This window comes from Schistocerca gregaria, unplaced genomic scaffold (assembly GCF_023897955.1).
Source record: "Schistocerca gregaria isolate iqSchGreg1 unplaced genomic scaffold, iqSchGreg1.2 ptg000359l, whole genome shotgun sequence".
Classification (NCBI taxonomy): domain Eukaryota; kingdom Metazoa; phylum Arthropoda; class Insecta; order Orthoptera; family Acrididae; genus Schistocerca; species Schistocerca gregaria.
The window spans coordinates 700,084-717,455 of NW_026061817.1; the positions used below are offsets into that span (position 1 = coordinate 700,084).

A 17,372-nucleotide genomic window follows, 5' to 3' on the forward strand; every position below is an offset into this window, starting at 1 on the left:
CTATAGTGCCTGTCCTTTACATAAGGGCGATTTCCAAGCGTCAGCTTTCGCGTCAGCCGAGCAAAGTCGGGACAAGTCGGGACATACCACAGGATGGTCTGGGTGGTGCAACGACGAAAAAAAAAACGTTAATTTAACAGCAGGAGCCCACATAATGATAGGGAAATATTAGCGCCACTTGCGGTGGCCGGGAATCGAACCCGAATCAACTGCTTGGAAGGAAACTATGCTCATAATTACAACACCACTGCAGTGCCGCTGCTCGCAACGCCGCGCTGTGTCGGCTTCCCGCCCGCCGGCAGCGGCCCACGGCTATAGGAGCTGCAGGCGCATTACGAGGTAGGAGGGTGCATCCACACGCATTCGGGCAGCGCCTCCAAGCACGCTACGTCTTTGGGCAAGACTCGTCGCCGCTGACGCAAGGTTACTCACACGATAATGATGAGCGGTCGTTTTAAGGCAGTGTAGTGGAGGACTCCGCGAGTTTAGCCCTTTTTTCGACGTCGCTGGGTGGCAATCCCACTTTCCCTGCCAACAGCTGCTCGTATTGCATGGATAGCTTGTCGAGCATCTGTGGCTCTGTGGTTTGTGTCTCGGTAGCGCAGTAGGTAGTGCCTAAGTCTCATAATGTTAAGGTATGCCGGCACGATAACTCAGCGTGTTCGGTCAGAGGGTTATCTGCTCCCTCTAATGAAGGACTGAGTCAACGATGAACTTGAACGGGCGTCATCGGACGTCCGCCCCCAAACAACTGCAACGAACAAAATGAGAACAACAAAAAAAAAGTGGTAGAATGCTCGGCCACCACGAGGGCGGCCCGGGTTCGATTCCCGGTGGATGCATTATTTTGCTCTTCTATCTACAATGCTGCCACGCGGATTGCTCGCTTGAGATGCGTCAGCCTCAGGACCTTATAGCTGTATAGCTGCGGCTGCAGTTTAATCTAGAGAGTCGGGACAGTACGTGTAGCAAGACAACAGATTGTTCAGAAAGCGCAAACTGTCTGTCTCTAATATGTGAGGCTTAGCTAGTTTCCTGGGAAGTCGTCTCCCGCGTGCATCGGTAGCGCAGTAGGTAGCGCGTAAGTCTCATAATCTTAAGGTCGTGAGTTCGATCCTCACCTGGGGCATTTAATTTTCTGTACATCATGACTGCATTAACGGCGTTGCTGTTGCTAGGGAACGTACTTAACTGTCGTCCGTTATCCACACGGAGTGCACTCCTCAGCGTCAAAATGTTTACTTCCAATTATGACGACGTAACAAGTTTGATATTTCTCCTCCCCTGTTACAAGCAAAATGCGATGCACACAGCAATGGACAGTCAATTTTGAACTGTGCGCCATGCCGGTCTGTAGGCGCAGATATGATCGCAAGCAGAGAACAGCACTGAGTCCAGATTCAGCACAAAATACGAGAAGAGACGGAATAAATCTCACTGTTCTCAAGCAAGTTCTGTGTGGTCTAGTGGTTAGGATACCTGGCTTTCACCCAGGAGGCCCGGGTTCGATTGCCGGTACCGGAACGGAACTGTTTGCGCAAACAACGCTCCATGTTTTGGCCTTCGAACTGTCGGTGGTTGCCCTTCTTCCTTAGCTTCAACCGAACGTAATCGGGGAAAGCAGGCACGTGATGCAGTTACTGTCAGCACCGGAATAAAGGGAGAAGAGTGGTCCGCTGTGGGCTGCTACCAGCGTCAGTGAGAAGTCGGTGGAGTCGCCAGTAGCGCCAGAAGCCTTCACACACGTTCCAGTTAATCACGTTGCTTGAAGCAGCTCCAGCCACAACAAGCCCAAGCCCGAAGAGCTCAGTCGGTAGAGCATTAGGCTTTTAACCTAAGGGTCCAGGGTTCAAGTCCCTGTCCGGGCGAAGATTTTAACGCTTCCGTAATGGCTCGTGTCATAGCGATAGTAGCCCTGCCGTAATCAGTGCACGGTTTTCGTTTCCCGTCAACATTCTGCGCAGACGCAATCGGTTGGGTTTTTCACGTTTCGAGGGGTGCTTCTCCTACAAGCAGTCGTGGCCGAGTGGTTAAGGCGTCTGACTAGAAATCAGATTCCCTCTGGGAGCGTAGGTTCGAGTCCTACCGACTGCGTTGGTTTTTTTTCTTTTTTTGTTTTGGAAGAAGGAGCAGAAAATATCCCGTTTTGGTACCTCGCCACACCTCACCTCTCACAGCCGTTTATAGTGCCTGTCCTTTACATAAGGGCGATTTCCAAGCGTCAGCTTTCGCGTCAGCCGAGCAAAGTCGGGACAAGTCGGGACATACTACAGGATGGTCTGGGTGGTGCAACGACGAAACAAAACCTTAATTTAAAAATCGAAAAAATGGGAAAAATAGGATGAAAAAGCAAAAAGAAGAATATAAAAAAGTCTTACTGAGTGCGTCGGTTTTTTTCTTTTTTTGTTTTGGCAGAAGGAGCAGAAAATATCGCGTTTTGGTACCCGCCACACCTCACCTCTCACAGCCGTCTATAGTGCCTGTCCTTTACATAAGGGCGATTTCCAAGCGTCAGCTTTCGCGTCAGCCGAGCAAAGTCGGGACAAGTCGGGACATACCACAGGATGGTCTGGGTGGTGCAACGACGAAAAAAAAACGTTAATTTAACAGCAGGAGCCCACATAATGATAGGGAAATATTAGCGCCACTTGCGGTGGCCGGGAATCGAACCCGAATCAACTGCTTGGAAGGAAACTATGCTCATAATTACAACACCACTGCAGTGCCGCTGCTCGCAACGCCGCGCTGTGTCGGCTTCCCGCCCGCCGGCAGCGGCCCACGGCTATAGGAGCTGCAGGCGCATTACGAGGTAGGAGGGTGCATCCACACGCATTCGGGCAGCGCCTCCAAGCACGCTACGTCTTTGGGCAAGACTCGTCGCCGCTGACGCAAGGTTACTCACACGATAATGATGAGCGGTCGTTTTAAGGCAGTGTAGTGGAGGACTCCGCGAGTTTAGCCCTTTTTTCGACGTCGCTGGGTGGCAATCCCACTTTCCCTGCCAACAGCTGCTCGTATTGCATGGATAGCTTGTCGAGCATCTGTGGCTCTGTGGTTTGTGTCTCGGTAGCGCAGTAGGTAGTGCCTAAGTCTCATAATGTTAAGGTATGCCGGCACGATAACTCAGCGTGTTCGGTCAGAGGGTTATCTGCTCCCTCTAATGAAGGACTGAGTCAACGATGAACTTGAACGGGCGTCATCGGACGTCCGCCCCCAAACAACTGCAACGAACAAAATGAGAACAACAAAAAAAAAGTGGTAGAATGCTCGGCCACCACGAGGGCGGCCCGGGTTCGATTCCCGGTGGATGCATTATTTTGCTCTTCTATCTACAATGCTGCCACGCGGATTGCTCGCTTGAGATGCGTCAGCCTCAGGACCTTATAGCTGTATAGCTGCGGCTGCAGTTTAATCTAGAGAGTCGGGACAGTACGTGTAGCAAGACAACAGATTGTTCAGAAAGCGCAAAACTGTCTGTCTCTAATATGTGAGGCTTAGCTAGTTTCCTGGGAAGTCGTCTCCCGCGTGCATCGGTAGCGCAGTAGGTAGCGCGTAAGTCTCATAATATTAAGGTCGTGAGTTCGATCCTCACCTGGGGCATTTAATTTTCTGTACATCATGACTGCATTAACGGCGTTGCTGTTGCCAGGGAACGTACTTAACTGTCGTCCGTTATCCACACGGAGTGCACTCCTCAGCGTCAAAATGTTTACTTCCAATTATGACGACGTAACAAGTTTGATATTTCTCCTCCCCTGTTACAAGCAAAATGCGATGCACACAGCAATGGACAGTCAATTTTGAACTGTGCGCCATGCCGGTCTGTAGGCGCAGATATGATCGCAAGCAGAGAACAGCACTGAGTCCAGATTCAGCACAAAATACGAGAAGAGACGGAATAAATCTCACTGTTCTCAAGCAAGTTCTGTGTGGTCTAGTGGTTAGGATACCTGGCTTTCACCCAGGAGGCCCGGGTTCGATTGCCGGTACCGGAACGGAACTGTTTGCGCAAACAACGCTCCATGTTTTGGCCTTCGAACTGTCGGTGGTTGCCCTTCTTCCTTAGCTTCAACCGAACGTAATCGGGGAAAGCAGGCACGTGATGCAGTTACTGTCAGCACCGGAATAAAGGGAGAAGAGGCACTGGTCCGCTGTGGGCTGCTACCAGCGTCAGTGAGAAGTCGGTGGAGTCGCCAGTAGCGCCAGAAGCCTTCACACACGTTCCAGTTAATCACGTTGCTTGAAGCAGCTCCAGCCACAACAAGCCCAAGCCCGAAGAGCTCAGTCGGTAGAGCATTAGGCTTTTAACCTAAGGGTCCAGGGTTCAAGTCCCTGTCCGGGCGAAGATTTTAACGCTTCCGTAATGGCTCGTGTCATAGCGATAGTAGCCCTGCCGTAATCAGTGCACGGTTTTCGTTTCCCGTCAACATTCTGCGCAGACGCAATCGGTTGGGTTTTTCACGTTTCGAGGGGTGCTTCTCCTACAAGCAGTCGTGGCCGAGTGGTTAAGGCGTCTGACTAGAAATCAGATTCCCTCTGGGAGCGTAGGTTCGAGTCCTACCGACTGCGTTGGTTTTTTTTCTTTTTTTGTTTTGGAAGAAGGAGCAGAAAATATCCCGTTTTGGTACCTCGCCACACCTCACCTCTCACAGCCGTTTATAGTGCCTGTCCTTTACATAAGGGCGATTTCCAAGCGTCAGCTTTCGCGTCAGCCGAGCAAAGTCGGGACAAGTCGGGACATACTACAGGATGGTCTGGGTGGTGCAACGACGAAACAAAACCTTAATTTAAAAATCGAAAAAATGGGAAAAATAGGATGAAAAAGCAAAAAGAAGAATATAAAAAAGTCTTACTGAGTGCGTCGGTTTTTTTCTTTTTTTGTTTTGGCAGAAGGAGCAGAAAATATCGCGTTTTGGTACCCGCCACACCTCACCTCTCACAGCCGTCTATAGTGCCTGTCCTTTACATAAGGGCGATTTCCAAGCGTCAGCTTTCGCGTCAGCCGAGCAAAGTCGGGACAAGTCGGGACATACCACAGGATGGTCTGGGTGGTGCAACGACGAAAAAAAAACGTTAATTTAACAGCAGGAGCCCACATAATGATAGGGAAATATTAGCGCCACTTGCGGTGGCCGGGAATCGAACCCGAATCAACTGCTTGGAAGGAAACTATGCTCATAATTACAACACCACTGCAGTGCCGCTGCTCGCAACGCCGCGCTGTGTCGGCTTCCCGCCCGCCGGCAGCGGCCCACGGCTATAGGAGCTGCAGGCGCATTACGAGGTAGGAGGGTGCATCCACACGCATTCGGGCAGCGCCTCCAAGCACGCTACGTCTTTGGGCAAGACTCGTCGCCGCTGACGCAAGGTTACTCACACGATAATGATGAGCGGTCGTTTTAAGGCAGTGTAGTGGAGGACTCCGCGAGTTTAGCCCTTTTTTCGACGTCGCTGGGTGGCAATCCCACTTTCCCTGCCAACAGCTGCTCGTATTGCATGGATAGCTTGTCGAGCATCTGTGGCTCTGTGGTTTGTGTCTCGGTAGCGCAGTAGGTAGTGCCTAAGTCTCATAATGTTAAGGTATGCCGGCACGATAACTCAGCGTGTTCGGTCAGAGGGTTATCTGCTCCCTCTAATGAAGGACTGAGTCAACGATGAACTTGAACGGGCGTCATCGGACGTCCGCCCCCAAACAACTGCAACGAACAAAATGAGAACAACAAAAAAAAAGTGGTAGAATGCTCGGCCACCACGAGGGCGGCCCGGGTTCGATTCCCGGTGGATGCATTATTTTGCTCTTCTATCTACAATGCTGCCACGCGGATTGCTCGCTTGAGATGCGTCAGCCTCAGGACCTTATAGCTGTATAGCTGCGGCTGCAGTTTAATCTAGAGAGTCGGGACAGTACGTGTAGCAAGACAACAGATTGTTCAGAAAGCGCAAAACTGTCTGTCTCTAATATGTGAGGCTTAGCTAGTTTCCTGGGAAGTCGTCTCCCGCGTGCATCGGTAGCGCAGTAGGTAGCGCGTAAGTCTCATAATATTAAGGTCGTGAGTTCGATCCTCACCTGGGGCATTTAATTTTCTGTACATCATGACTGCATTAACGGCGTTGCTGTTGCTAGGGAACGTACTTAACTGTCGTCCGTTATCCACACGGAGTGCACTCCTCAGCGTCAAAATGTTTACTTCCAATTATGACGACGTAACAAGTTTGATATTTCTCCTCCCCTGTTACAAGCAAAATGCGATGCACACAGCAATGGACAGTCAATTTTGAACTGTGCGCCATGCCGGTCTGTAGGCGCAGATATGATCGCAAGCAGAGAACAGCACTGAGTCCAGATTCAGCACAAAATACGAGAAGAGACGGAATAAATCTCACTGTTCTCAAGCAAGTTCTGTGTGGTCTAGTGGTTAGGATACCTGGCTTTCACCCAGGAGGCCCGGGTTCGATTGCCGGTACCGGAACGGAACTGTTTGCGCAAACAACGCTCCATGTTTTGGCCTTCGAACTGTCGGTGGTTGCCCTTCTTCCTTAGCTTCAACCGAACGTAATCGGGGAAAGCAGGCACGTGATGCAGTTACTGTCAGCACCGGAATAAAGGGAGAAGAGGCACTGGTCCGCTGTGGGCTGCTACCAGCGTCAGTGAGAAGTCGGTGGAGTCGCCAGTAGCGCCAGAAGCCTTCACACACGTTCCAGTTAATCACGTTGCTTGAAGCAGCTCCAGCCACAACAAGCCCAAGCCCGAAGAGCTCAGTCGGTAGAGCATTAGGCTTTTAACCTAAGGGTCCAGGGTTCAAGTCCCTGTCCGGGCGAAGATTTTAACGCTTCCGTAATGGCTCGTGTCATAGCGATAGTAGCCCTGCCGTAATCAGTGCACGGTTTTCGTTTCCCGTCAACATTCTGCGCAGACGCAATCGGTTGGGTTTTTCACGTTTCGAGGGGTGCTTCTCCTACAAGCAGTCGTGGCCGAGTGGTTAAGGCGTCTGACTAGAAATCAGATTCCCTCTGGGAGCGTAGGTTCGAGTCCTACCGACTGCGTTGGTTTTTTTTCTTTTTTTGTTTTGGAAGAAGGAGCAGAAAATATCCCGTTTTGGTACCTCGCCACACCTCACCTCTCACAGCCGTTTATAGTGCCTGTCCTTTACATAAGGGCGATTTCCAAGCGTCAGCTTTCGCGTCAGCCGAGCAAAGTCGGGACAAGTCGGGACATACTACAGGATGGTCTGGGTGGTGCAACGACGAAACAAAACCTTAATTTAAAAATCGAAAAAATGGGAAAAATAGGATGAAAAAGCAAAAAGAAGAATATAAAAAAGTCTTACTGAGTGCGTCGGTTTTTTTCTTTTTTTGTTTTGGCAGAAGGAGCAGAAAATATCGCGTTTTGGTACCCGCCACACCTCACCTCTCACAGCCGTCTATAGTGCCTGTCCTTTACATAAGGGCGATTTCCAAGCGTCAGCTTTCGCGTCAGCCGAGCAAAGTCGGGACAAGTCGGGACATACCACAGGATGGTCTGGGTGGTGCAACGACGAAAAAAAAACGTTAATTTAACAGCAGGAGCCCACATAATGATAGGGAAATATTAGCGCCACTTGCGGTGGCCGGGAATCGAACCCGAATCAACTGCTTGGAAGGAAACTATGCTCATAATTACAACACCACTGCAGTGCCGCTGCTCGCAACGCCGCGCTGTGTCGGCTTCCCGCCCGCCGGCAGCGGCCCACGGCTATAGGAGCTGCAGGCGCATTACGAGGTAGGAGGGTGCATCCACACGCATTCGGGCAGCGCCTCCAAGCACGCTACGTCTTTGGGCAAGACTCGTCGCCGCTGACGCAAGGTTACTCACACGATAATGATGAGCGGTCGTTTTAAGGCAGTGTAGTGGAGGACTCCGCGAGTTTAGCCCTTTTTTCGACGTCGCTGGGTGGCAATCCCACTTTCCCTGCCAACAGCTGCTCGTATTGCATGGATAGCTTGTCGAGCATCTGTGGCTCTGTGGTTTGTGTCTCGGTAGCGCAGTAGGTAGTGCCTAAGTCTCATAATGTTAAGGTATGCCGGCACGATAACTCAGCGTGTTCGGTCAGAGGGTTATCTGCTCCCTCTAATGAAGGACTGAGTCAACGATGAACTTGAACGGGCGTCATCGGACGTCCGCCCCCAAACAACTGCAACGAACAAAATGAGAACAACAAAAAAAAGTGGTAGAATGCTCGGCCACCACGAGGGCGGCCCGGGTTCGATTCCCGGTGGATGCATTATTTTGCTCTTCTATCTACAATGCTGCCACGCGGATTGCTCGCTTGAGATGCGTCAGCCTCAGGACCTTATAGCTGTATAGCTGCGGCTGCAGTTTAATCTAGAGAGTCGGGACAGTACGTGTAGCAAGACAACAGATTGTTCAGAAAGCGCAAAACTGTCTGTCTCTAATATGTGAGGCTTAGCTAGTTTCCTGGGAAGTCGTCTCCCGCGTGCATCGGTAGCGCAGTAGGTAGCGCGTAAGTCTCATAATATTAAGGTCGTGAGTTCGATCCTCACCTGGGGCATTTAATTTTCTGTACATCATGACTGCATTAACGGCGTTGCTGTTGCTAGGGAACGTACTTAACTGTCGTCCGTTATCCACACGGAGTGCACTCCTCAGCGTCAAAATGTTTACTTCCAATTATGACGACGTAACAAGTTTGATATTTCTCCTCCCCTGTTACAAGCAAAATGCGATGCACACAGCAATGGACAGTCAATTTTGAACTGTGCGCCATGCCGGTCTGTAGGCGCAGATATGATCGCAAGCAGAGAACAGCACTGAGTCCAGATTCAGCACAAAATACGAGAAGAGACGGAATAAATCTCACTGTTCTCAAGCAAGTTCTGTGTGGTCTAGTGGTTAGGATACCTGGCTTTCACCCAGGAGGCCCGGGTTCGATTGCCGGTACCGGAACGGAACTGTTTGCGCAAACAACGCTCCATGTTTTGGCCTTCGAACTGTCGGTGGTTGCCCTTCTTCCTTAGCTTCAACCGAACGTAATCGGGGAAAGCAGGCACGTGATGCAGTTACTGTCAGCACCGGAATAAAGGGAGAAGAGGCACTGGTCCGCTGTGGGCTGCTACCAGCGTCAGTGAGAAGTCGGTGGAGTCGCCAGTAGCGCCAGAAGCCTTCACACACGTTCCAGTTAATCACGTTGCTTGAAGCAGCTCCAGCCACAACAAGCCCAAGCCCGAAGAGCTCAGTCGGTAGAGCATTAGGCTTTTAACCTAAGGGTCCAGGGTTCAAGTCCCTGTCCGGGCGAAGATTTTAACGCTTCCGTAATGGCTCGTGTCATAGCGATAGTAGCCCTGCCGTAATCAGTGCACGGTTTTCGTTTCCCGTCAACATTCTGCGCAGACGCAATCGGTTGGGTTTTTCACGTTTCGAGGGGTGCTTCTCCTACAAGCAGTCGTGGCCGAGTGGTTAAGGCGTCTGACTAGAAATCAGATTCCCTCTGGGAGCGTAGGTTCGAGTCCTACCGACTGCGTTGGTTTTTTTTCTTTTTTTGTTTTGGAAGAAGGAGCAGAAAATATCCCGTTTTGGTACCTCGCCACACCTCACCTCTCACAGCCGTTTATAGTGCCTGTCCTTTACATAAGGGCGATTTCCAAGCGTCAGCTTTCGCGTCAGCCGAGCAAAGTCGGGACAAGTCGGGACATACTACAGGATGGTCTGGGTGGTGCAACGACGAAACAAAACCTTAATTTAAAAATCGAAAAAATGGGAAAAATAGGATGAAAAAGCAAAAAGAAGAATATAAAAAAGTCTTACTGAGTGCGTCGGTTTTTTTCTTTTTTTGTTTTGGCAGAAGGAGCAGAAAATATCGCGTTTTGGTACCCGCCACACCTCACCTCTCACAGCCGTCTATAGTGCCTGTCCTTTACATAAGGGCGATTTCCAAGCGTCAGCTTTCGCGTCAGCCGAGCAAAGTCGGGACAAGTCGGGACATACCACAGGATGGTCTGGGTGGTGCAACGACGAAAAAAAAACGTTAATTTAACAGCAGGAGCCCACATAATGATAGGGAAATATTAGCGCCACTTGCGGTGGCCGGGAATCGAACCCGAATCAACTGCTTGGAAGGAAACTATGCTCATAATTACAACACCACTGCAGTGCCGCTGCTCGCAACGCCGCGCTGTGTCGGCTTCCCGCCCGCCGGCAGCGGCCCACGGCTATAGGAGCTGCAGGCGCATTACGAGGTAGGAGGGTGCATCCACACGCATTCGGGCAGCGCCTCCAAGCACGCTACGTCTTTGGGCAAGACTCGTCGCCGCTGACGCAAGGTTACTCACACGATAATGATGAGCGGTCGTTTTAAGGCAGTGTAGTGGAGGACTCCGCGAGTTTAGCCCTTTTTTCGACGTCGCTGGGTGGCAATCCCACTTTCCCTGCCAACAGCTGCTCGTATTGCATGGATAGCTTGTCGAGCATCTGTGGCTCTGTGGTTTGTGTCTCGGTAGCGCAGTAGGTAGTGCCTAAGTCTCATAATGTTAAGGTATGCCGGCACGATAACTCAGCGTGTTCGGTCAGAGGGTTATCTGCTCCCTCTAATGAAGGACTGAGTCAACGATGAACTTGAACGGGCGTCATCGGACGTCCGCCCCCAAACAACTGCAACGAACAAAATGAGAACAACAAAAAAAAGTGGTAGAATGCTCGGCCACCACGAGGGCGGCCCGGGTTCGATTCCCGGTGGATGCATTATTTTGCTCTTCTATCTACAATGCTGCCACGCGGATTGCTCGCTTGAGATGCGTCAGCCTCAGGACCTTATAGCTGTATAGCTGCGGCTGCAGTTTAATCTAGAGAGTCGGGACAGTACGTGTAGCAAGACAACAGATTGTTCAGAAAGCGCAAAACTGTCTGTCTCTAATATGTGAGGCTTAGCTAGTTTCCTGGGAAGTCGTCTCCCGCGTGCATCGGTAGCGCAGTAGGTAGCGCGTAAGTCTCATAATATTAAGGTCGTGAGTTCGATCCTCACCTGGGGCATTTAATTTTCTGTACATCATGACTGCATTAACGGCGTTGCTGTTGCTAGGGAACGTACTTAACTGTCGTCCGTTATCCACACGGAGTGCACTCCTCAGCGTCAAAATGTTTACTTCCAATTATGACGACGTAACAAGTTTGATATTTCTCCTCCCCTGTTACAAGCAAAATGCGATGCACACAGCAATGGACAGTCAATTTTGAACTGTGCGCCATGCCGGTCTGTAGGCGCAGATATGATCGCAAGCAGAGAACAGCACTGAGTCCAGATTCAGCACAAAATACGAGAAGAGACGGAATAAATCTCACTGTTCTCAAGCAAGTTCTGTGTGGTCTAGTGGTTAGGATACCTGGCTTTCACCCAGGAGGCCCGGGTTCGATTGCCGGTACCGGAACGGAACTGTTTGCGCAAACAACGCTCCATGTTTTGGCCTTCGAACTGTCGGTGGTTGCCCTTCTTCCTTAGCTTCAACCGAACGTAATCGGGGAAAGCAGGCACGTGATGCAGTTACTGTCAGCACCGGAATAAAGGGAGAAGAGGCACTGGTCCGCTGTGGGCTGCTACCAGCGTCAGTGAGAAGTCGGTGGAGTCGCCAGTAGCGCCAGAAGCCTTCACACACGTTCCAGTTAATCACGTTGCTTGAAGCAGCTCCAGCCACAACAAGCCCAAGCCCGAAGAGCTCAGTCGGTAGAGCATTAGGCTTTTAACCTAAGGGTCCAGGGTTCAAGTCCCTGTCCGGGCGAAGATTTTAACGCTTCCGTAATGGCTCGTGTCATAGCGATAGTAGCCCTGCCGTAATCAGTGCACGGTTTTCGTTTCCCGTCAACATTCTGCGCAGACGCAATCGGTTGGGTTTTTCACGTTTCGAGGGGTGATTCTCCTACAAGCAGTCGTGGCCGAGTGGTTAAGGCGTCTGACTAGAAATCAGATTCCCTCTGGGAGCGTAGGTTCGAGTCTTACCGACTGCGTTGGTTTTTTTTCTTTTTTTGTTTTGGAAGAAGGAGCAGAAAATATCCCGTTTTGGTACCTCGCCACACCTCACCTCTCACAGCCGTTTATAGTGCCTGTCCTTTACATAAGGGCGATTTCCAAGCGTCAGCTTTCGCGTCAGCCGAGCAAAGTCGGGACAAGTCGGGACATACTACAGGATGGTCTGGGTGGTGCAACGACGAAACAAAACCTTAATTTAAAAATCGAAAAAATGGGAAAAATAGGATGAAAAAGCAAAAAGAAGAATATAAAAAAGTCTTACTGAGTGCGTCGGTTTTTTTCTTTTTTTGTTTTGGCAGAAGGAGCAGAAAATATCGCGTTTTGGTACCCGCCACACCTCACCTCTCACAGCCGTCTATAGTGCCTGTCCTTTACATAAGGGCGATTTCCAAGCGTCAGCTTTCGCGTCAGCCGAGCAAAGTCGGGACAAGTCGGGACATACTACAGGATGGTCTGGGTGGTGCAACGACGAAACAAAACCTTAATTTAAAAATCGAAAAAATGGGAAAAATAGGATGAAAAAGCAAAAAGAAGAATATAAAAAAGTCTTACTGAGTGCGTCGGTTTTTTTCTTTTTTTGTTTTGGCAGAAGGAGCAGAAAATATCGCGTTTTGGTACCCGCCACACCTCACCTCTCACAGCCGTCTATAGTGCCTGTCCTTTACATAAGGGCGATTTCCAAGCGTCAGCTTTCGCGTCAGCCGAGCAAAGTCGGGACAAGTCGGGACATACCACAGGATGGTCTGGGTGGTGCAACGACGAAAAAAAAACGTTAATTTAACAGCAGGAGCCCACATAATGATAGGGAAATATTAGCGCCACTTGCGGTGGCCGGGAATCGAACCCGAATCAACTGCTTGGAAGGAAACTATGCTCATAATTACAACACCACTGCAGTGCCGCTGCTCGCAACGCCGCGCTGTGTCGGCTTCCCGCCCGCCGGCAGCGGCCCACGGCTATAGGAGCTGCAGGCGCATTACGAGGTAGGAGGGTGCATCCACACGCATTCGGGCAGCGCCTCCAAGCACGCTACGTCTTTGGGCAAGACTCGTCGCCGCTGACGCAAGGTTACTCACACGATAATGATGAGCGGTCGTTTTAAGGCAGTGTAGTGGAGGACTCCGCGAGTTTAGCCCTTTTTTCGACGTCGCTGGGTGGCAATCCCACTTTCCCTGCCAACAGCTGCTCGTATTGCATGGATAGCTTGTCGAGCATCTGTGGCTCTGTGGTTTGTGTCTCGGTAGCGCAGTAGGTAGTGCCTAAGTCTCATAATGTTAAGGTATGCCGGCACGATAACTCAGCGTGTTCGGTCAGAGGGTTATCTGCTCCCTCTAATGAAGGACTGAGTCAACGATGAACTTGAACGGGCGTCATCGGACGTCCGCCCCCAAACAACTGCAACGAACAAAATGAGAACAACAAAAAAAAAGTGGTAGAATGCTCGGCCACCACGAGGGCGGCCCGGGTTCGATTCCCGGTGGATGCATTATTTTGCTCTTCTATCTACAATGCTGCCACGCGGATTGCTCGCTTGAGATGCGTCAGCCTCAGGACCTTATAGCTGTATAGCTGCGGCTGCAGTTTAATCTAGAGAGTCGGGACAGTACGTGTAGCAAGACAACAGATTGTTCAGAAAGCGCAAACTGTCTGTCTCTAATATGTGAGGCTTAGCTAGTTTCCTGGGAAGTCGTCTCCCGCGTGCATCGGTAGCGCAGTAGGTAGCGCGTAAGTCTCATAATCTTAAGGTCGTGAGTTCGATCCTCACCTGGGGCATTTAATTTTCTGTACATCATGACTGCATTAACGGCGTTGCTGTTGCTAGGGAACGTACTTAACTGTCGTCCGTTATCCACACGGAGTGCACTCCTCAGCGTCAAAATGTTTACTTCCAATTATGACGACGTAACAAGTTTGATATTTCTCCTCCCCTGTTACAAGCAAAATGCGATGCACACAGCAATGGACAGTCAATTTTGAACTGTGCGCCATGCCGGTCTGTAGGCGCAGATATGATCGCAAGCAGAGAACAGCACTGAGTCCAGATTCAGCACAAAATACGAGAAGAGACGGAATAAATCTCACTGTTCTCAAGCAAGTTCTGTGTGGTCTAGTGGTTAGGATACCTGGCTTTCACCCAGGAGGCCCGGGTTCGATTGCCGGTACCGGAACGGAACTGTTTGCGCAAACAACGCTCCATGTTTTGGCCTTCGAACTGTCGGTGGTTGCCCTTCTTCCTTAGCTTCAACCGAACGTAATCGGGGAAAGCAGGCACGTGATGCAGTTACTGTCAGCACCGGAATAAAGGGAGAAGAGGCACTGGTCCGCTGTGGGCTGCTACCAGCGTCAGTGAGAAGTCGGTGGAGTCGCCAGTAGCGCCAGAAGCCTTCACACACGTTCCAGTTAATCACGTTGCTTGAAGCAGCTCCAGCCACAACAAGCCCAAGCCCGAAGAGCTCCGTCGGTAGAGCATTAGGCTTTTAACCTAAGGGTCCAGGGTTCAAGTCCCTGTCCGGGCGAAGATTTTAACGCTTCCGTAATGGCTCGTGTCATAGCGATAGTAGCCCTGCCGTAATCAGTGCACGGTTTTCGTTTCCCGTCAACATTCTGCGGGACAAGTCGGGACATACTACAGGATGGTCTGGGTGGTGCAACGACGAAACAAAACCTTAATTTAAAAATCGAAAAAATGGGAAAAATAGGATGAAAAAGCAAAAAGAAGAATATAAAAAAGTCTTACTGAGTGCGTCGGTTTTTTTCTTTTTTTGTTTTGGCAGAAGGAGCAGAAAATATCGCGTTTTGGTACCCGCCACACCTCACCTCTCACAGCCGTCTATAGTGCCTGTCCTTTACATAAGGGCGATTTCCAAGCGTCAGCTTTCGCGTCAGCCGAGCAAAGTCGGGACAAGTCGGGACATACCACAGGATGGTCTGGGTGGTGCAACGACGAAAAAAAAAACGTTAATTTAACAGCAGGAGCCCACATAATGATAGGGAAATATTAGCGCCACTTGCGGTGGCCGGGAATCGAACCCGAATCAACTGCTTGGAAGGAAACTATGCTCATAATTACAACACCACTGCAGTGCCGCTGCTCGCAACGCCGCGCTGTGTCGGCTTCCCGCCCGCCGGCAGCGGCCCACGGCTATAGGAGCTGCAGGCGCATTACGAGGTAGGAGGGTGCATCCACACGCATTCGGGCAGCGCCTCCAAGCACGCTACGTCTTTGGGCAAGACTCGTCGCCGCTGACGCAAGGTTACTCACACGATAATGATGAGCGGTCGTTTTAAGGCAGTGTAGTGGAGGACTCCGCGAGTTTAGCCCTTTTTTCGACGTCGCTGGGTGGCAATCCCACTTTCCCTGCCAACAGCTGCTCGTATTGCATGGATAGCTTGTCGAGCATCTGTGGCTCTGTGGTTTGTGTCTCGGTAGCGCAGTAGGTAGTGCCTAAGTCTCATAATGTTAAGGTATGCCGGCACGATAACTCAGCGTGTTCGGTCAGAGGGTTATCTGCTCCCTCTAATGAAGGACTGAGTCAACGATGAACTTGAACGGGCGTCATCGGACGTCCGCCCCCAAACAACTGCAACGAACAAAATGAGAACAACAAAAAAAAAGTGGTAGAATGCTCGGCCACCACGAGGGCGGCCCGGGTTCGATTCCCGGTGGATGCATTATTTTGCTCTTCTATCTACAATGCTGCCACGCGGATTGCTCGCTTGAGATGCGTCAGCCTCAGGACCTTATAGCTGTATAGCTGCGGCTGCAGTTTAATCTAGAGAGTCGGGACAGTACGTGTAGCAAGACAACAGATTGTTCAGAAAGCGCAAACTGTCTGTCTCTAATATGTGAGGCTTAGCTAGTTTCCTGGGAAGTCGTCTCCCGCGTGCATCGGTAGCGCAGTAGGTAGCGCGTAAGTCTCATAATCTTAAGGTCGTGAGTTCGATCCTCACCTGGGGCATTTAATTTTCTGTACATCATGACTGCATTAACGGCGTTGCTGTTGCTAGGGAACGTACTTAACTGTCGTCCGTTATCCACACGGAGTGCACTCCTCAGCGTCAAAATGTTTACTTCCAATTATGACGACGTAACAAGTTTGATATTTCTCCTCCCCTGTTACAAGCAAAATGCGATGCACACAGCAATGGACAGTCAATTTTGAACTGTGCGCCATGCCGGTCTGTAGGCGCAGATATGATCGCAAGCAGAGAACAGCACTGAGTCCAGATTCAGCACAAAATACGAGAAGAGACGGAATAAATCTCACTGTTCTCAAGCAAGTTCTGTGTGGTCTAGTGGTTAGGATACCTGGCTTTCACCCAGGAGGCCCGGGTTCGATTGCCGGTACCGGAACGGAACTGTTTGCGCAAACAACGCTCCATGTTTTGGCCTTCGAACTGTCGGTGGTTGCCCTTCTTCCTTAGCTTCAACCGAACGTAATCGGGGAAAGCAGGCACGTGATGCAGTTACTGTCAGCACCGGAATAAAGGGAGAAGAGGCACTGGTCCGCTGTGGGCTGCTACCAGCGTCAGTGAGAAGTCGGTGGAGTCGCCAGTAGCGCCAGAAGCCTTCACACACGTTCCAGTTAATCACGTTGCTTGAAGCAGCTCCAGCCACAACAAGCCCAAGCCCGAAGAGCTCAGTCGGTAGAGCATTAGGCTTTTAACCTAAGGGTCCAGGGTTCAAGTCCCTGTCCGGGCGAAGATTTTAACGCTTCCGTAATGGCTCGTGTCATAGCGATAGTAGCCCTGCCGTAATCAGTGCACGGTTTTCGTTTCCCGTCAACATTCTGCGCAGACGCAATCGGTTGGGTTTTTCACGTTTCGAGGGGTGCTTCTCCTACAAGCAGTCGTGGCCGAGTGGTTAAGGCGTCTGACTAGAAATCAGATTCCCTCTGGGAGCGTAGGTTCGAGTCCTACCGACTGCGTTGGTTTTTTTTCTTTTTTTGTTTTGGAAGAAGGAGCAGAAAATATCCCGTTTTGGTACCTCGCCACACCTCACCTCTCACAGCCGTTTATAGTGCCTGTCCTTTACATAAGGGCGATTTCCAAGCGTCAGCTTTCGCGTCAGCCGAGCAAAGTCGGGACAAGTCGGGACATACTACAGGATGGTCTGGGTGGTGCAACGACGAAACAAAACCTTAATTTAAAAATCGAAAAAATGGGAAAAATAGGATGAAAAAGCAAAAAGAAGAATATAAAAAAGTCTTACTGAGTGCGTCGGTTTTTTTCTTTTTTTGTTTTGGCAGAAGGAGCAGAAAATATCGCGTTTTGGTACCCGCCACACCTCACCTCTCACAGCCGTCTATAGTGCCTGTCCTTTACATAAGGGCGATTTCCAAGCGTCAGCTTTCGCGT

General features: G+C 50.5%; 27 non-coding genes across 27 annotated transcripts; all 27 read left to right on the top strand.

The window, feature by feature from the left end:
- Positions 1–1,056: 1,056 nt before the first annotated feature.
- Positions 1,057–1,129, top strand: Trnam-cau (transfer RNA methionine (anticodon CAU)). The gene has a single exon. It is a non-coding gene; the product is annotated as a tRNA-Met (tRNA).
- A 323-nt stretch (positions 1,130–1,452) lies between these two features.
- Positions 1,453–1,524, top strand: Trnae-uuc (transfer RNA glutamic acid (anticodon UUC)). The gene has a single exon. It is a non-coding gene; the product is annotated as a tRNA-Glu (tRNA).
- Positions 1,525–1,795: 271 nt separating this feature from the next.
- Positions 1,796–1,868, top strand: Trnak-uuu (transfer RNA lysine (anticodon UUU)). Its single transcript has one exon. It is a non-coding gene; the product is annotated as a tRNA-Lys (tRNA).
- A 144-nt stretch (positions 1,869–2,012) lies between these two features.
- On the top strand, positions 2,013–2,094 carry Trnas-aga (transfer RNA serine (anticodon AGA)). Its single transcript has one exon. It is a non-coding gene; the product is annotated as a tRNA-Ser (tRNA).
- A 1,433-nt stretch (positions 2,095–3,527) lies between these two features.
- Positions 3,528–3,600, top strand: Trnam-cau (transfer RNA methionine (anticodon CAU)). Its single transcript has one exon. It is a non-coding gene; the product is annotated as a tRNA-Met (tRNA).
- Positions 3,601–3,923: 323 nt separating this feature from the next.
- Positions 3,924–3,995, top strand: Trnae-uuc (transfer RNA glutamic acid (anticodon UUC)). Its single transcript has one exon. It is a non-coding gene; the product is annotated as a tRNA-Glu (tRNA).
- A 275-nt stretch (positions 3,996–4,270) lies between these two features.
- Trnak-uuu (transfer RNA lysine (anticodon UUU)) lies at positions 4,271–4,343 on the top strand. Its single transcript has one exon. It is a non-coding gene; the product is annotated as a tRNA-Lys (tRNA).
- A 144-nt stretch (positions 4,344–4,487) lies between these two features.
- Trnas-aga (transfer RNA serine (anticodon AGA)) lies at positions 4,488–4,569 on the top strand. The gene has a single exon. It is a non-coding gene; the product is annotated as a tRNA-Ser (tRNA).
- A 1,433-nt stretch (positions 4,570–6,002) lies between these two features.
- On the top strand, positions 6,003–6,075 carry Trnam-cau (transfer RNA methionine (anticodon CAU)). The gene has a single exon. It is a non-coding gene; the product is annotated as a tRNA-Met (tRNA).
- A 323-nt stretch (positions 6,076–6,398) lies between these two features.
- On the top strand, positions 6,399–6,470 carry Trnae-uuc (transfer RNA glutamic acid (anticodon UUC)). The gene has a single exon. It is a non-coding gene; the product is annotated as a tRNA-Glu (tRNA).
- Positions 6,471–6,745: 275 nt separating this feature from the next.
- On the top strand, positions 6,746–6,818 carry Trnak-uuu (transfer RNA lysine (anticodon UUU)). Its single transcript has one exon. It is a non-coding gene; the product is annotated as a tRNA-Lys (tRNA).
- Positions 6,819–6,962: 144 nt separating this feature from the next.
- Positions 6,963–7,044, top strand: Trnas-aga (transfer RNA serine (anticodon AGA)). Its single transcript has one exon. It is a non-coding gene; the product is annotated as a tRNA-Ser (tRNA).
- A 1,432-nt stretch (positions 7,045–8,476) lies between these two features.
- On the top strand, positions 8,477–8,549 carry Trnam-cau (transfer RNA methionine (anticodon CAU)). Its single transcript has one exon. It is a non-coding gene; the product is annotated as a tRNA-Met (tRNA).
- A 323-nt stretch (positions 8,550–8,872) lies between these two features.
- Trnae-uuc (transfer RNA glutamic acid (anticodon UUC)) lies at positions 8,873–8,944 on the top strand. The gene has a single exon. It is a non-coding gene; the product is annotated as a tRNA-Glu (tRNA).
- Positions 8,945–9,219: 275 nt separating this feature from the next.
- Trnak-uuu (transfer RNA lysine (anticodon UUU)) lies at positions 9,220–9,292 on the top strand. The gene has a single exon. It is a non-coding gene; the product is annotated as a tRNA-Lys (tRNA).
- Positions 9,293–9,436: 144 nt separating this feature from the next.
- Positions 9,437–9,518, top strand: Trnas-aga (transfer RNA serine (anticodon AGA)). The gene has a single exon. It is a non-coding gene; the product is annotated as a tRNA-Ser (tRNA).
- A 1,432-nt stretch (positions 9,519–10,950) lies between these two features.
- Trnam-cau (transfer RNA methionine (anticodon CAU)) lies at positions 10,951–11,023 on the top strand. Its single transcript has one exon. It is a non-coding gene; the product is annotated as a tRNA-Met (tRNA).
- A 323-nt stretch (positions 11,024–11,346) lies between these two features.
- Trnae-uuc (transfer RNA glutamic acid (anticodon UUC)) lies at positions 11,347–11,418 on the top strand. Its single transcript has one exon. It is a non-coding gene; the product is annotated as a tRNA-Glu (tRNA).
- Positions 11,419–11,693: 275 nt separating this feature from the next.
- On the top strand, positions 11,694–11,766 carry Trnak-uuu (transfer RNA lysine (anticodon UUU)). Its single transcript has one exon. It is a non-coding gene; the product is annotated as a tRNA-Lys (tRNA).
- Positions 11,767–11,910: 144 nt separating this feature from the next.
- On the top strand, positions 11,911–11,992 carry Trnas-aga (transfer RNA serine (anticodon AGA)). The gene has a single exon. It is a non-coding gene; the product is annotated as a tRNA-Ser (tRNA).
- A 1,722-nt stretch (positions 11,993–13,714) lies between these two features.
- Positions 13,715–13,787, top strand: Trnam-cau (transfer RNA methionine (anticodon CAU)). Its single transcript has one exon. It is a non-coding gene; the product is annotated as a tRNA-Met (tRNA).
- Positions 13,788–14,110: 323 nt separating this feature from the next.
- On the top strand, positions 14,111–14,182 carry Trnae-uuc (transfer RNA glutamic acid (anticodon UUC)). Its single transcript has one exon. It is a non-coding gene; the product is annotated as a tRNA-Glu (tRNA).
- Positions 14,183–14,457: 275 nt separating this feature from the next.
- On the top strand, positions 14,458–14,530 carry Trnak-uuu (transfer RNA lysine (anticodon UUU)). The gene has a single exon. It is a non-coding gene; the product is annotated as a tRNA-Lys (tRNA).
- A 1,370-nt stretch (positions 14,531–15,900) lies between these two features.
- Trnam-cau (transfer RNA methionine (anticodon CAU)) lies at positions 15,901–15,973 on the top strand. Its single transcript has one exon. It is a non-coding gene; the product is annotated as a tRNA-Met (tRNA).
- A 323-nt stretch (positions 15,974–16,296) lies between these two features.
- Positions 16,297–16,368, top strand: Trnae-uuc (transfer RNA glutamic acid (anticodon UUC)). Its single transcript has one exon. It is a non-coding gene; the product is annotated as a tRNA-Glu (tRNA).
- A 275-nt stretch (positions 16,369–16,643) lies between these two features.
- Positions 16,644–16,716, top strand: Trnak-uuu (transfer RNA lysine (anticodon UUU)). The gene has a single exon. It is a non-coding gene; the product is annotated as a tRNA-Lys (tRNA).
- A 144-nt stretch (positions 16,717–16,860) lies between these two features.
- Trnas-aga (transfer RNA serine (anticodon AGA)) lies at positions 16,861–16,942 on the top strand. Its single transcript has one exon. It is a non-coding gene; the product is annotated as a tRNA-Ser (tRNA).
- The last annotated feature ends 430 nt before the right edge of the window (positions 16,943–17,372 follow it).